Source organism: Cryptomeria japonica, chromosome 2, assembly GCF_030272615.1.
Source record: "Cryptomeria japonica chromosome 2, Sugi_1.0, whole genome shotgun sequence".
NCBI classification, from domain to species: domain Eukaryota; kingdom Viridiplantae; phylum Streptophyta; class Pinopsida; order Cupressales; family Cupressaceae; genus Cryptomeria; species Cryptomeria japonica.
The window spans coordinates 186,069,388-186,086,301 of record NC_081406.1 but is presented as its reverse complement, the minus strand read 5'-3'; positions in this window follow the sequence as shown (position 1 = coordinate 186,086,301).

Genomic DNA, 16,914 nt, shown 5'->3' with positions numbered 1-16,914 from the left:
CCGGAATGGCAACTAGAAGTGGAAGTGTTATCTTTAAGAAGGAGAATCCAAGATTTGATGGAAGTAACTATGCTATATGGAACAACCGGATGGAGGTTCACTTGAGATGTCTTGGAGATGATTACTAGAAGATTATAAAGAATGCCTATTCTATTCCTCCAAATGGACCAGTCACTACTGATGAGATCAAGGAAGATGAGAATAACATTAGAACCAAGGAAGCATTGTTGAGTGCCCTAAACTAATTCATAGATGACTAATGTCATGGGACTTCAGTCTGCACATGAGATCAGGGAGAAGCTTGAGACCTTGTATGAAGGAGATAAACAAGTCAAAGTTGCTAAGTTGCAGAGTTTGAAAAGGGAGTATGAGATGTTGAGAATGGGAGAAGATGAGAACGTAAATTCCTTTATGGCTAAGGTGAATGAACTTGTCCTAGGTAATAGATGTGCTAGTGGAACCCTTGAAGAAGATGAAATTTTTGCTAAGGTAATGAGATCATTGCCTCCTGCTCACAAATATAAGGTAGTTTCTATTGATGAGATCCAAAGTGTGACTATTGTGACAAGAGATATGCTAGTTGAAAAGATTGTTGCATTTGAATTGAGAAAGTTTGGTGAATCACATGGAAAGTTTGAGACAAAATTTAAAGCTTCTGTATCTAAAAAATAGAAGTATGTGTAGACACCTAAAAATGGTCAACGCTTGTGGAGTCATACTTTAACATTGGCGCATTTCCTCATTTTAAAGTTTTTGCGTCGCATTAACATTTCTCCTATGTTACGCACTTGGTCTTTATCATTTGCGAACATCGAGTCATTCTTCTACATTCTTCATTTATCTTGCTCTCGAACTTGGTCTTGTCGACAATACTATCCAATCATGGTTTTGATCAATTTTATCTTGTCGCATCAATGTGCGTACTCATTTGTCATCATTTTGGACATCGTCAATCCTAATTAGGGTTTTGTCCTCCTGTCAATCTTGCGATCGATTTGTCATCGATCGTTGTCCTCTTATCAATCTTGTCATCTGGCGATTGATTTATCATCAATCCTTATCATTTTCAATCTTGTTGTTTTAATGATCGATTTGTCATCGGTCGTTGTCATGTTTGATCTTGTCATTTTGTGATCGATTTGTCATCGATTGTGGTCATTTTCAATATTTGTCATTTTGCAATCTATTTTGTCATCAATCCTTGTCTTTTTGTCAATCTTGTCATTTCACGATTGATTTGTCATCGATCGTCATCCTTTTCAATTGTGTCAATTTGGATCAATTTGTCATTGTTCCTCATCAATTGGCGCATTTTCTCAATCGAATCATTTATCACATTGGTCATTTATCAATTTAAAATCATGATCAAGTCAATTATCTTTCATCAAGACCTAATTCATCTTCTAGGGTTTCATGATTTGATCATTTAACCTTGTTTATCATTTCTTCCTTTAGGATTAATAAATTATTTATTTATCCTAAGTCTTCTCATTGCAATTAAATGTTCATTTAATTGGCTAATTATTCCTCTTTGTGAATTAATTAATAAATGACAAATTATTAATTAATTTACCTAATTTCTAATTTCCATCAATTCTTAATTCCTAAATTCTTAATTCTCTAATTTCTTAATTTTCTAATTCCTAATTTCAAATTCCTCCTATTTCTCTCCTAAATTCATGGAAATGACATAGAAATTTGTCATAAATTGTCATAAATCCTTGCATAGAAATTTGTCATAAATTGTCATAAATCTTTGCATAGCAATTTGTCATAGACATGTCATAATTTTTCTATTCTTGATTTGAATTTCCATTCGAATCATTATCATGCTAATTTGGTCTTTTTCTCCAATTTCTCTATAAATTGGATGAATTTCTTCAATCGAATCCGCTAATCAGATTATCAAATTTCTAATCACTTTGTCAAATCACGCTTTTAGTATTCTTGTGTCAATGTCAATCTTGCTTTCTCAATTAGGTTTATGCACTTGAAGGTGAGATCTACAACAAAACTATTTGGAGAAGAAAGAAGGACAATGGAGCCGCATGAAAGAGAATTCAAATCATACCTATGGTTTTCTGAATTTCTAGTTTTGAATGCTTTTATTTCATGTCTCTATTGAGTTTTGTTTAGGATAGATCATTGCAGTTTTGCTTTCGTGATTGAGCTATTGATTAGTATGTTTATCTTTGCTTGTGATGATTTCCTATTTCCTAACGTACATTAATTGGTGAACCCGACGTGAACACTAACCATCTAACCTCTTTATGGTGTTTTTGAGTGCTTTCAAGTTGATTTGTAGGCCAAAAACCCAAAAATAGGGTCGTGCAGGGTTTTTTGGAGACTTCTGCGCCTGTGTGAAGCAACCTACGCTGTGTTGAGCATTTTGTGCCTATGTTGAAGACATTCTGTGCCTGTGTCCTGCATTCTGCGCTTGTGTCCTGAGTTCTGCGCCTGTGTAAAGTCCAGAATAGGGGTAAAAATGTAGTGTTTTTACTTGAAATTTGTTTAGGTTTTGCATTCTGTTTTCTGTGCTTTGGATTTTGGTACTAATTATCTGTGTAGAATCTTGGCATATGCATGGAAAAGACAATAAATCAAACTACTAACATGTGTTATGCAGAATTGATAGTCAAAGACAACAAATCAAACTTCTAACTTGGGTTTTGCAGGTTGCCTTGGAGAAACAACTGAACTTGGTATTTGCAATTAATTTTTAGGCACCTAGTGGTTTTCTAAATAGGTTGGAATGAACATGTTTTTTCTTTGATTGTTGAGCTTGACATTGGAGTAGGAGAGTATGCTCTCATCCTTCTTAGGGTGATCATAAATCCAGATCTTCGATACCATGCTCATGTCTTTGATTGTTTGTCACCTTTAGAGGGCTTGCCTTCCCGACCATTTGCTTTTGCAAGCAAGTGATAATCATGAGAAGGGAATGAACCAAAGTGAGTACGGCTATAATACCTTGGCATTCTAACTCACTATAAACAAATGCCTGATGGGCGAAAGCTTTGAAGGAAGGGTTACGTGGGAATTGCAGTTACTTGGGAAGTGATGACCCTTGAACTCTTTCTCATATCAACATCTAAGTAGGACCTCACGGTCTAAATCATGCTTGCATGACTACATTTGTTTGGTATCTTGATGGGCTTAATGTCTCAATCACGCTTGCATGACATCAAGGAGTAACACTTAATAGAAATCCTTACTAAACACCTTGTTTTTAGAGGCCAAAAACCCTTCTAGTTGCTTGAGAAGGACAAGTTCGGATACTTGGAAGAGATACTAAGTTCGCCATGGGGAGATTTCCATGGGGACTGATGCTTGGCTGCCCTAAGAAGTGAGTACCGTGGAGGGCAGCCCGTGGGGTCAAGCATCTATGTATTCTCCTTGAATCCCATAATGAGTCTACCTCTCAAGTACCTAATGTCTTTGCCTACCATAAGAAATGTGGAAATGAGCATGATTGTCTTGAGTCTAAGTTACAATATCTTGTATTCTTTGCTTGTCAAAATTTGAATTGCATCTCATTTCAAAAGCAAAAACAAATTGATTCAAAACATAAGATTAAACACAAGAGACATTCATCCAACAAAAGTTTATCAAGATTCAAAACTCATCTTCAAACATGGTTAGCAAACATTGTTCAAAATCTTATCTCAACAAGCATGTCACTTACATTTAGGTTCATCCTAGGTTGCATTTTGCAAAGTTCATTGTCAACTACCAAGGTTAGGTTTCACCTAAGTCATAATCCTTTGCATATCAATAAGGGTCATCCATTTGCATGTGTCCTCTTGCATTAGAGTAATACCATTGTCATACTTTGCATACCCTAAGTCTCTTCATTAAGTTTAGGTTATTATCATATCATGTTAAGGTCATTGTCCTTTTCCATATAGTCTCAAAACTAGGTTTTGCCATACTTGAGTAATCCAAATCTTTGATAAACCCTAAGTCATTGTTAGGAAGTCTAGACCTTATCAAACCTTTTGTCCTTTTGTCATCCATGTCATTTCATCAAACCTAGCTTAGTATCCAAGCATATAGGGGAGACATTGTCATCATGTCCTTTTGTCACTTGGTCCTTTTGAGGTCGAGACATCATTTCAATTTCCTAAGGGTCTCATTTTTAATTTTGCATTCCAAAAGTTTGTCCAAAATCTTGAAAAACAATCAAAAACATAGGTTGCACTCTTGCCATAGATTGCATTCTCATTCATTTCATTTGCATTTAGTTGCATATCATTTATTGTCCTTGAAAAATTCCAAAAATATTGCATTTGCATAGTGACATGTATATTGAAACAAGGTTCCAAGCACCAATGATGCAACAAAGTTTGACATATCAAATGACACTGCAATCACAATTCTATCCAACCCAACAACAAGGCAATATTGATCAAACTTTTTATGAAGAAACAAGTCTCCAAATACAAAAACTAGAAGAGAAACTAGCTCAAGAAGAGGAGATATTGGAACAAAGAGTGAAAAACATTGAGAAGAATAGATCACAAATGTCCAAAACGTTTCAAAAATTTCCAGGTCAAAATCCAAAGATTGAGCCAATTGATGTAAGATCTCTTCATGAACAATCAGAGATACCAGCTCTCCTCTCCCAAATAGAGATGATGAAACAATTTCAAGAAAAGAGACAACATCAATTTCAACATTATGTGCCTCCACAACAAGAACAAGAAGGTGTTTACTATCAATCAGATTTTCAACCATCACAACCAATGGTTCAACCAATCGTCCAAGATATTCAACCAACACAACCAATGGTCCAATTTCAACAATATGTCCAACCAACTATACAATGTCCACAAATGGTTCAACCAATGGTGGAATATCAATGTCAACAACTACAACCAAACATTCAAAAACAGAGGTTGCAGCACAAACCAAGCCAAGTTTCAAACATGTCGGAACAATTGAGCCAAGTCCAGTATCAAAACATGACATCAAACCAAAACCAACTCCTTTCCAAACAAGTTCAAATTCCAGATCCAATCATGTCAAAACCTTGAAAGAAAGGTGGCTTTATTGCAATGATCTTAAGGAAATTACCAAGTGAGTTCTTTGAGGAAGATCAAGATAATACACTTATGTCTAGCAATGCCTCATTCCCTCGCAAACAAATGGACTCTCCAGTGGCATCTATCCCTACACCTTTAGAAGTTTCACAAGAACCTTCTATATTGTCCTCATCAAACAATACACCCAAGGACGCAATTACCCAAGGGCTATCCATAATTGATTGCCACGATAATCCAATTCATGATGCACATCCTTGTCATGTTTCAGAAATACAAGACCCAATGCCCCCATGCACTTTATTGCCATTACCTATTTTAGAGGACCCCATTTGAAGTCCCTCTTCCTCATGTTCAAGCATTGATTCCTTGCCAGAATCCATCCGAAATGTTCAAAGTGCATTTCCTTCATGCCAAAATATTGATTCCTTGTCAGAATCCTCCATGCATATCCAAAGTCCAACCCCATGTCAAGAGGATAATTTAGAGAATGAAGAAACATGTCTTGAAATAGATGAAGATCAAGATCCTGAAACCTTATCATCCCATCCAATTGTTGACCAGGACCCCATATTCCCAGACACTCATGATGATTCCCCTATTCTTGTCCATCCTATCCAAAGTCCTATTGACACTCCATTCCCTGGGCAAGATCAAGATATCCCAGTCCATCAAATCCCAAACGATCCCCTTCCATTTCATGAAAACAATGTCCTTTCAAATCCCATTGACATTCCACTTCCTAAGAAAGATCAAGATATCCCTTCCATCCTTTCTGATGATCCCATTGAAAGTCAAGAGCAAAGCAACTTTAAAGAGGATTCCAATGATCTTCCTCCTTGTCAAGATCAAACTATTCCTTTAAATCCTCCACAAGATCCGTTTGTTCCTCCATCTCCTTGTCTTAATCCAGCATATCCACTCCAAGATCATATTTCTTGTGATGATCCCATTATTCCTCCCATTCCATCTCTTGAAGAGCCTATCATTGAACCATGTCCACAACATAATCCTAGTCCCCCTCATGATCCTAATCTCCCTCATGATTCTAACATGTCAGTGCAAGATGTTCATGAACCCTCGACATGCATAATGGGTTCTTCCACTTTGGTGCAATCCGATCCACTTCAAGATCTCATTATTTCTCTCATATCATATCCACCTCATAATGGACTCACGTCTTCTTCCCAAAGAAAAGAGTATCCTACAAGTCAAGATATTCATAAAGGCAAAGGAGTAGAACTTCATGAGCAAGAACCCCTCCATATCAAAGAATATACTAAAGGTCATGGCTACAGAGCTCACACTCAAGGCGTTGGTATCCCTTCAAAGTCAAAATCCAAATGTCCACCTTCCCCATCATCGCTTCCATCCATTTTAGGTCCTTATATTCCTTCATTCTCTATGCAAGGTCAGCAAAGGCACACATCCTTGAGTAAATTCCATCCATCCAAAAGAAATCCATTTCATTCATATCCATCCATGCATTCCTTTCCCCCTCCAAGCAATTTGGATGCCAAGTATAAAAGTCATAAGTCTCACAATCCACATGTATTCAAGGATCAACATGTCCAATATAATCGACATGTCAAAACAAAGAACAAATTGATCTATAAAGAAAAAGAAATATCCAAAAGGTCACAAAGGCCCATTGCTCAAAAACAAAAGTTAAAATCTATATGGGTTCCTAAATCCCTTGTGCAAGCAATGCACTCCAAGGGATCACAAAAGCATGAAAAATCAAAAACCATGTGGATCCCCAAGAAGCTCTTTGAAGCACAAAAAGAACAACCCAAATTGGCATCTAAAATTGTTGTTCCTCCATCCAAACCTTCCAAGTCTATTTCTCCACCACCTTCTTCATCTATTTTGGGCCCTTATGTCCCAAAATCCATAGTCGTTCCTTCGTCAAAATCTCAATATCCAAAATACGTCTTTCCTCCATCAGTCCATCACCCCTCAAGGTGTGTACCAATGTTGATCTTGCCAACATTTCCGTCCACTGAAGCCCAGTTCTTCGAATACCCTATCCATTATCCAATGCATATTTTCCATCCTTCCATCCCTTTGGTCCAATCCTTTGCATAAATCCTTACCTTAGTTCCATCTCATTTTCCATGTCCTTATCCTACCAACATCTTTGAGCATACTTTTAAAGGTCATGGTCCATTTTTTTTCAAGGCTACTATCCAAACAAAAAGACGCTTGAGTCCTTCTTCCATCCCCTATCATGTGTCCATCTTCTATTGAAAAAGTCAAAATCCAAAAAAAGTGAAAAAATAAAGACAAAAGAAAAAAAAGTAAAGAAAAATAATTCGTCCACTGGTGAAAACCTGGCAAACAGGCGCCTTGGGCAAGTACCATGATGAATACCTAGCAAACAGGCATCATGCGTAATTTATGAACTTCTTGCACACCACACTTGGGGGCAGGTTTCCTCCTTCATATCCTATTGCCCTTCATTATCCTATCGAACCCCTGTCATTACCCTTCATATCCTATTGTCCCTCATGTCCAGTTTCCCTTTCCACCTTTGATCTTGACAAGGCTGAGGATCGTCATGAGCATCATGCATCTTGTTTGCAGCTTTTAGTCCATCATAGCTTTTGGTCTTTATCCATTTTCTTATTATAACTTTTCTTCCATATTCCCTAGCTTCTGCCACTATCCCATATCCTATCTCGACTTTCAGTCCATGTCCCTTATCCATTCTTGGTCTTGCTTATCCTATCCATATCTTATCACTATCCATACACTCTTTTTCATTCCTTGATCTTGATCTGACATAAGGACGCAAAATTTAAACATGGTTTCAAACACTTCTTGACATGTCCCTCATGCTATGTTCCTGCTTTACATTGTCATATCCAGTCTCTTGTCCCATCATGCAATAGCCCTTGAAAATTGCATCCGCATTGTCTCCATGATAAAAGGCCTTTGTCTTCCCTCTATCCACCAATATTTCAGAAAGCCTATTTATTCACCTGTCATATTCCTTGCCTTGCTAGACACTGGGGGCAAAATCCATAAAAATTGAAAAATGTCCTGAAAAGATCATAAAAATCAAATAATGTCCTGAAAAAAATCTTCAAAAAAGCATTTAAAAATGTCCTGAAAAAAGATCATAAAAATCAAATAATGTCCTGAAAAAAATCTTCAAAAAAAAAAACATTTAAAAATGTCCTGAAAAAAGATCATAAAAATCAAATAATGTCCTAAAAAAACTTCAAAAAAAAAAACATTTAAAAATGTCTTGAAAAAAGATCATAAAAATTGAAACATGTCCTGAAAAAATCTCTAAAAAAAATGAATAAAGTCCTGAAAAAAATGAACAAAAACATTTCAAAACATTAAAATCCAAAAACAAGCATTTTGCAATTAATAACCCCTCTGTGCATCAGACAGATCCCTGAGCATACATCCAACGACACGCAATCGCGCATTGTGCTTTACTGAAATCATGCATAAACAGATGAACTCTTTCAATCAACCCAGACATTCAAACTAATCAAAATTGTCATATCAATCAACCTCAAAATCAATTCATCCTTGGCACACTATCATGGGTCTTATATAGGGTGTGGTATACTCGAAACCAGACTGTGCCTTGTCTTAGATGGGGTACCACATGTCCTGAAACTAGATGGCATGATCGTCCTATCCACACTTTCAACTTTTGACAATGGAGATCAAGATGTTTGTTTGATTTGTTGGAATTTGTGCATCTTATCTTTTTAATTGATTTATCTTTGGCTTCAGTCATGTTCCTATGTTGCTCGATGATGTCACTGAGTGATTTAGAGTGACCGGGATGGATCATGGTCCTTTTCTTTTTGATTGTGATTGTTGTTTGTCTATGATGTGTCTGTCTTTTGCAAAAAGGGGTTGCGTTTCAGCTCTGGCCTTCAATGCCATGATGCTACGCATCCATTTTGCTACATTAAAATAAAGGTTCTCACCTACAAAGTGCATTACTGAAAGCAATTTTTTCTTCATCTCTAACTGTCTTCTATCTCATTTTCTTGTTACTAACATTTCTTCCGTCAGTTCGGATAGTCAGTTTGGTCTAGTGCTCCGATTTCCCCAAACACACATATGCTGCATCCTGCATTCATTGGTTAGTACATTTGCATTATATCAAACATCACATCAAGCATTTTATCCATTTCATATTATCAATGCATCAAAAACACATAAACAAAAACATATCCATACATATTCCACAATGGTACATAAATAGTGCATAAGTCATCCATCCATGGAAAATAACAAAAGTCATAACACATTGCATCCCATCATCTCGATGCATATCATATCATATTTCAAAATAATATCGGAGTACAAAATTGGACTGTCTGTCCTAAGTATGGCCCGTAGGCTGACTACAAAATGTCAAACTACATCATGTCCACTATCTGTCTAAGGAGCACGTGCCTCTGTCACTGGGTGCTCCCTCTGTCTTCCTCATCCCTACCATGTCTCATGGATGATGTCCCTTCTGGTCTTGGCTGTGGTGGTCTCATAGGTCCACTCACCCCCATGCTGCTCAATGACCTTCGAGAGCATGCCCTGCTCTCTATCCTCGATCTTGCCCGATATGAAGGTGCTCTCTGCTCTGGTGGAACTGCACTCTCATATAGTGTCCTCCAATGGTGTATCTCCTCTTCGGTCTCTACCAGCATCTGTGCCATCTCCGATGCACTGGCATCCCGAATCGACCCAATATACTCAGTGACTCTCTATTCCTCTCGCTGTGCCTGAGCAATTGCTATATCTCAAGCCGCTGTGAGTCTAGCTATCTCTGCTCTGAACTGGTCCTGCTGTCTCTCTAAAGTCGCAATGTGATCCTGCTGACTCGCTATGGTAGCCCTGCACATCTCCATCTCCTCTGTCCTAGTTGTCTCCGGCTCTATGGGTATATCCTGCAATGCCTCATGCTCGCCTGAATCTGGCTCATCCTCATCATCCCCATCATCCTCATCTCTGTCCTCATCATCCCCATCATCCTCATCCCTGTCCTCCTCCTCCTCGTCCTCATCATCTCCCTCCTCCTCTCCTATGAGTGGGAAGTCCTCTTGTTGCCTCGGTACTGGAATATCCGGATCTATCAATGGCACTAGCCGCCATCGTGCAAACCATCTATCATACTCATCTGTCATCCCAGTGTCCACCACATCCAATCTCCAATCCCACTATCTCTGCTATAGCTATGAGAAGTCCACATATGCTATGTGTGGCTGAATCATACTCCCCCAATGACTCATCTCTCTGTGAGATCGGGCAAAGTGTGCAGTCCTCCTAGGTACATCCTACCTCTCTCCAAACTGTCATCTCACTCTCTCTGGCAGGTACAACTCAATCACTCTCTAGCAATTCATTGGTCGCCCAATCAAGTATCTCTCCTGTCTACAATACAATAACTCCTCATTGTCATCTGACCATCCTTGGCAATCACGATATGACATCCATATGAACTCTCTCAGTCGGTCTAGCTCATGTCGCCAGTACAATATGTATCCAAACGGACCCTGTCTCAGTGCTCCCCCATAGCAGTACACATATGGTCGATGTGGTACTACCTGTCTATCTGTAATCAGTCGACATATGGCTATGTGCTCAAATGCCCATACCTGTAGCAGTGTAACTCCATAGCTCAAAGTCTGAACTCCCTGATATGCTATCTGATGTAACTGAAAATACAGCATAGCCAGTACACATGGTCCCCATGCGTACACTGTCCTCTCTGTCGCCATCCGCTCTAGCACTCTTCCCCATCTAATAGGGAATCCATGTCCTCGTCTGTCTCCTACTAGTAGACATGCTATCACCACGTATCGTCGATCATACTCTGATGCCATAGTCTCCCACCCAATCTCCTTTTCGACGATATCCAGATCATCTGCATCGCACTCAAATAATCTGCACAATGCATCTCTCCCTGTCACTGGGTCATAACTCTATCATCTCTCCATGAATCAGAATGCGGAGGATACACCATACATCCTCCAGTGTCACCGTCACCTCTCCAGTCGCTAGATGGAATGAGGAAGTCTCTGAATGCCATCACTCTGCCAATGCGGTAAGCAGTCCTATGTTTGTCCTGATCTCGGGCATGAATGTGACATAGTATATCCCAAGTCTTGCTAAGGTATCTCTCTCTGTGCTCCTGAGTCTATGTCGTAGCATGAAGCAATCTGGTCAGTTCTCTCGTGTGATCAACAGATACTGTCGACTCTGCATCACAATTGGGGCAAATTTTGTCAGTTTTAGGGTTTGCTCCTATGGGTTGCATTTCCTCTTTTTCATGTCTAATCAGGGTGTTTTTCATCTAATCTGACCTATCTTACCCTTATCCCCCTTTTCCGGATCATTTGCATGCAGTTTCGAACTAAAATTGAGTAAAAAATGCACAATTGCGCCTGTGTCTTAACTCCTGTGCCTCTGTCACATAAAATTCACTTGTGTACCCTTACACAAGCACATAAGACCTAACACAAGCACAAGATGTGCCCTACACAGGCGCAAAAGTCAATTTTTGCAGTTTCTGTGGGCCCCGCAATGTCCCGCATGCAATTAAAATTCATGAAATTGAAAACATGGGTATTTGAGATCCATACCGCTACTCTTGCGTCGTCCGGTCATCTGAAAGTGCATACATGTTCCTCGAGGTGATCCGCCATTGGAATGTTCGCCATCTCTCTGCAAGTGTCCTTGTCCAGCGCAACAAATCCTCCTCTTTGTCTAGTGCAAATGAGCAATTTTCCCTCTTTTGGTCCCATTTATAGATCTTTGTCAGTGCATAGATGGACATGCACCCTCTCCATCTTATGTTGGTCGTGGTCTTTTGCGTCTTAAATTGCTTGTCCTTCATGCATCCGATCTCTGATTGTCAGTCCGTTCGATCCTATCATTTTTATCCATCAATTGGCCTCTTTTCTGCATGTTTCCGGCCAATTCCTCGAGGGGGCATGCATATGTCATTATCATTGTCTGGGGCATTTTCATTAAGTTCTTTGAAACAACGCTTAAAATTGCATTGTCTCAAAGAGGGGCAAAATGTAGACACCTAAAAATGGTCAACGCTTGTGGAGTCATACTTTAACATTGGCGCATTGCCTCATTTTAAAGTTTTTGCGTCGCATTAACATTTCTCCTATGTTACGCACTTGGTCTTTATCATTTGCGAACATCAAGTCATTCTTCTACATTCTTCATTTATCTCACTCTGGAATTTGGTCTTGTCGACAATACTATCCAATCATGATTTTGATCAATTTTATCTTGTCGCATCAATGTGCATACTCATTTGTCATCATTTTGGACATTGTCAATCCTAATTAGGGTTTTGTCCTCCTGTCAATCTTGCGATCGATTTGTCATCGATCATTGTCCTCTTATCAATCTTGTCATCTGGCGATTGATTTATCATCAATCCTTATCATTTTCAATCTTGTTGTTTTAATGATCGATTTGTCATCGGTCGTTGTCATGTTCGATCTTGTCATTTTGTGATCGATTTGTCATCGATTGTGGTCATTTTCAATATTTGTCGTTTTGCAATCTATTTTGTCATCAATCCTTGTCTTTTTTTTAATCTTGTCATTTCGCGATCGATTTGTCATCGATCGTCATCCTTTTCAATTGTGTCAATTTGGATCAATTTGTCATTGTTCCTCGTCAATTGGTGCATTTTCTCAATCGAATCATTTATCACATTGGTCATTTATCAATTTAAAATCATGATCAAGTCAATTATCTTTCATCAAGACCTAATTCATCTTCTAGGGTTTCGTGATTTGATCATTTAACCTTATTTATCATTTCTTCCTTTAGGATTAATAAATTATTTATTTATCCTAAGTCTTCTCATTGCAATTAAATGTTCATTTAATTGGCTAATTATTCCTCTTTGTGAATTAATTAATAAATGACAAATTATTAATTAATTTACCTAATTTCTAATTTCCATCAATTCTTAATTCCTAAATTCTTAATTCTCTAATTTCTTAATTTTCTAATTCCTAATTTCAAATTCCTCCTATTTCTCTCCTAAATTCATGGAAATGACATAGAAATTTGTCATAAATTGTCATAAATCCTTGCATAGAAATTTGTCATAAATTGTCATAAATCTTTGCATAGCAATTTGTCATAGACATGTCATAATTTTTCTATTCTTGATTTGAATTTCCATTCGAATCATTATCATGCTAATTTGGTCTTTTTCTCCAATTTCTCTATAAATTGGATGAATTTCTTCAATCGAATCCACTAATTAGATTATCTAATTTCTAATCACTTTGTCAAATCACGCTTCTAGTATTCTTGTGTCAATGTAAATCTTGCTTTCTCAATTAGGTTTATGCACTTGAAGGTGAGATCTACAACAAAACTATTTGGAGAAGAAAGAAGGACAATGGAGCCGCATGAAGGAGCATTCAAATCATACCTATGGTTTGCTTAATTTCTAGTTTTGAATGCTTTTATTTCATGTCTCTATTGAGTGTTGTTTAGGATAGATCATTGCAGTTTTGCTTTCGTGATTGAGCTATTGATTAGTATGTTTATCTTTGCTTGTGATGATTTCCTATTTCCTAACATATAGTATGATACTGAAGAATGTTGAATATCCAGATATGAGAGAGAGAGAGAGAGAGAAACAAGATGGAAGAGCAAGAAAGAGAATTGGAGGAGCTTGAAGAATTGATTTCCTGGAGAGTGCCTAAAGGAATCGATAAGTATGATGGAAAATTTACTTTGAAATGTTTCTCTTGCAATAAGATAGGACATTTTTCTTCTAGATGGCCGAAGGCAATGTGTAAGTATGATAGGCATGATAAATTTGATAAGCATGATAAGAATAATAGATATGAGAAGCATGAGAAGTATTATAAGCCTTACAAGCCTACCCAAAAGTATAAGCATTAGAAGAATTATTATTATAATGATGATGAAGGTGTAATAGATGAAGAATCAGAAGGAGATGAAGTTATATTTATTTCTATTAAAGAATATAGACCTGTACCTATTGATTCCACAAGATGCACTATTGAGGAAAAATCTCTAGCTGCTAGTGTTGAAGAAAAAGATGAATGGTGATTGAGAATGATTTCTCAAATCATATGACCGGTGATAAAAGAAAATTTGTGAATATGGAAAGGTATGATGGTGGAATAGTAAGATTTGGAGATGACAAAGCCTCCCAAATCCATGGTAGAGGTTCTATTTCCTTTGATAGGAAGCATAATACTGATGATGTCTTGTATGTTGAAGGTTTGAAGCATAATGTTTTAAGTGTTGGACAGATGATAGACAAAGGTTATGATTGGCAATTCAAGAATGGAAAATGTAGAATCCTAAATGCCTCCAGTATAGAGATTGCATTAGTAACTAAGACTGAAGGTAATCTCTTTCATTTGAATGTTGGCGATAAAAGTTGTTTGATTGCCCAGATTGATGAAAGTTGGTTGTGACCTAGGAGAATGTATCATGTTAATTTTTATTCAATGATTAAGACCAGTTCTACACAAGCTGTTAGAGATTTGCCTAAAATTGTTAAGCCTGCTAATCTGGTATGTAAGGAATGTCAAATGGGAAAGAAAAAAAATTTTCTTTCAAGAGTAAGTAGTACATGTCTAATTGATTGCTAGATCTTGTGCATACTGACCTATGCCGATCTACAAATATCAGAAGTGTGTAGGATGACAGATAATTTATGTTATTAATTGATGATTATTCCAGAATGATGTGGGTTGTCTTTCTAAAGGAGAAATAAGAAGCATTAGATAAATTCAAGATATTCAAAGAAAAGGTTGAGACTGAGACATAATTTAAGGTGAAATGTCTGAGAATTGATAGAGGAGGAGAATTTTGTTCTGGTGAGTTTGATTCATTCTATGAGAAGCATGAAATTAGAAGACAATTATCTACTCCTAGAACTCCACAACAAAATGGAGTTGTTGAAAGAAAGAACATGGCCATTTTGGATGTTGTAAGGACTATGTTGATTGAAGGAAATTTTCCGAATATATATTGGAGAGAAGTTGTTAGCACTATTGTTTACACATTCAACCAAGTGCATATAAAAGGTGATACCGGTAAGACTCCTTATGAGCTATGGTTTGGTCATGTTCCTATTGTGAGATATTTCAATTTTTTTGGAAGCAAGTGTTATATCAAGAGAGATGATGACATAGGAAGGTTTGATGCAAGAAGGGATGAAAGAATATTCTTGGGAGATTCAACAAAGAGTAGACCCTACTAGTGCTATAATAAGAGATTGAGAAAGATAGTGGAAAGTGCAAATGTGAAAGTTGATGAAAACTATGGAAAATAAATCAGAGCATGTGGGTATGATGATTAGGATGTTGTTTTAACACTAAATTAGACTAAAGAATTGAAGCAGAATGATCTGGTAGAGACTATAAATTTGGATGTTGCTATTATCGGTGAAGAGGTGCGCAAACCTAAAAATCTGAATAATTAGAAGACCTCGAGGTATGTAAGATTGAATCACTCTGAAAATAAGATCATTGGAGAAAAAAACAAAGGCATGAAGAGTAGAAGAAAGTTAGCTGCTGAAAAAGTATGTTTGACTTCTAAAATTGAACCTAAAAATGTTGTTGAAGCTTGCAAAGATGAGAATTGGTTGAAGGCTATGGAAGAAGAATTGAATCGGATTGAAAAAGAATGACACATGGGAGCTTGTACCTAGACCTAAAGAAAAGAATGTAATTGGTACTAAATGGGTATATAAGAACAAATTGAATGAAGTCGATGAAGTTGTCAGAAACAAAGCAAGACTGATATGCAAAGGATATTCACAAAAGGAAGGAATTAATAATGAGGATAATTTTTCTCTAGTAGCTGGACTTGAAGCTATTAGACTATTTCTTGCATATGGTGCCTATAAGGATTTCAAGGTATATTAGATGGATGTTATGTTAGCTTTTTTGAATGACGACCTTGAGGAAGAAGTCTATATTGAACAACTTGATATATTTTCACTATCAGATGATGGCAACATGGTATGCAAACTGAAGAAAGCTCTTTATGGATTGAAACAAGCCCCTAGATCCCGATATGCTAAATTTGATAAGTATTTTCTAAAATTGGGATTCAATAAAGTAATTGCTGATAGTAATCTATATTTTTGTAGCATCATAAAATTATGACCTTGTAATTTTTGACTGCATTTGGGTCTTTTCATTGGTGGATGAATCTCTAAGCCTCATTGGAGACCCAAGACATGCTCAAAATATCAAAAACTTGCATATTCTACCACCCCGCATTTCCTATTGTCACTTCCTATCCTAAATTAGGGTAGGATAGAGGCGTGGCGCCCCTGTCCCTTCCCCATTTTGTGCCTCCCTTGATAAAATCCTGCATTGGGCTTGTCAATTGTGAGCAGGAAAAAGTTTTCCTATGTCAGCCTTAGATGAAAAATCAGTTAAAAACCCCTAATTGGCAAGTATATAAGGAGCATTTCCCCTCCTATTTTCATAAGGAGGCTTAAAAAAAAGTGAAGTCCAATAAGTGAAAATTAAGTTCATGAGCAAAGCAATGACAAGCGATAACAAGTTGATCATAAAGCACATTCAAACATTCCAAGTCTCCCTTCAAGGCAAGGTATTTCATTCATGTCAAGGATTCAACCATTGAATAGGAGATCTCTACCAACATTCAAGACATTCTATTCTACATATCCTTTCAATCAATTCTATTAACTTTTTAATTGCATCCTCTCTTGAGGTGAATTTTACTTCAAATATTTCCTTTCATTTACTTGCAAGTATTTTCAATCACTTGGTTAATTCCAAAATGGGGTTTGACCTGAAGGCAAACCCCCAATCCCAGCAACATTTCCTCTCTT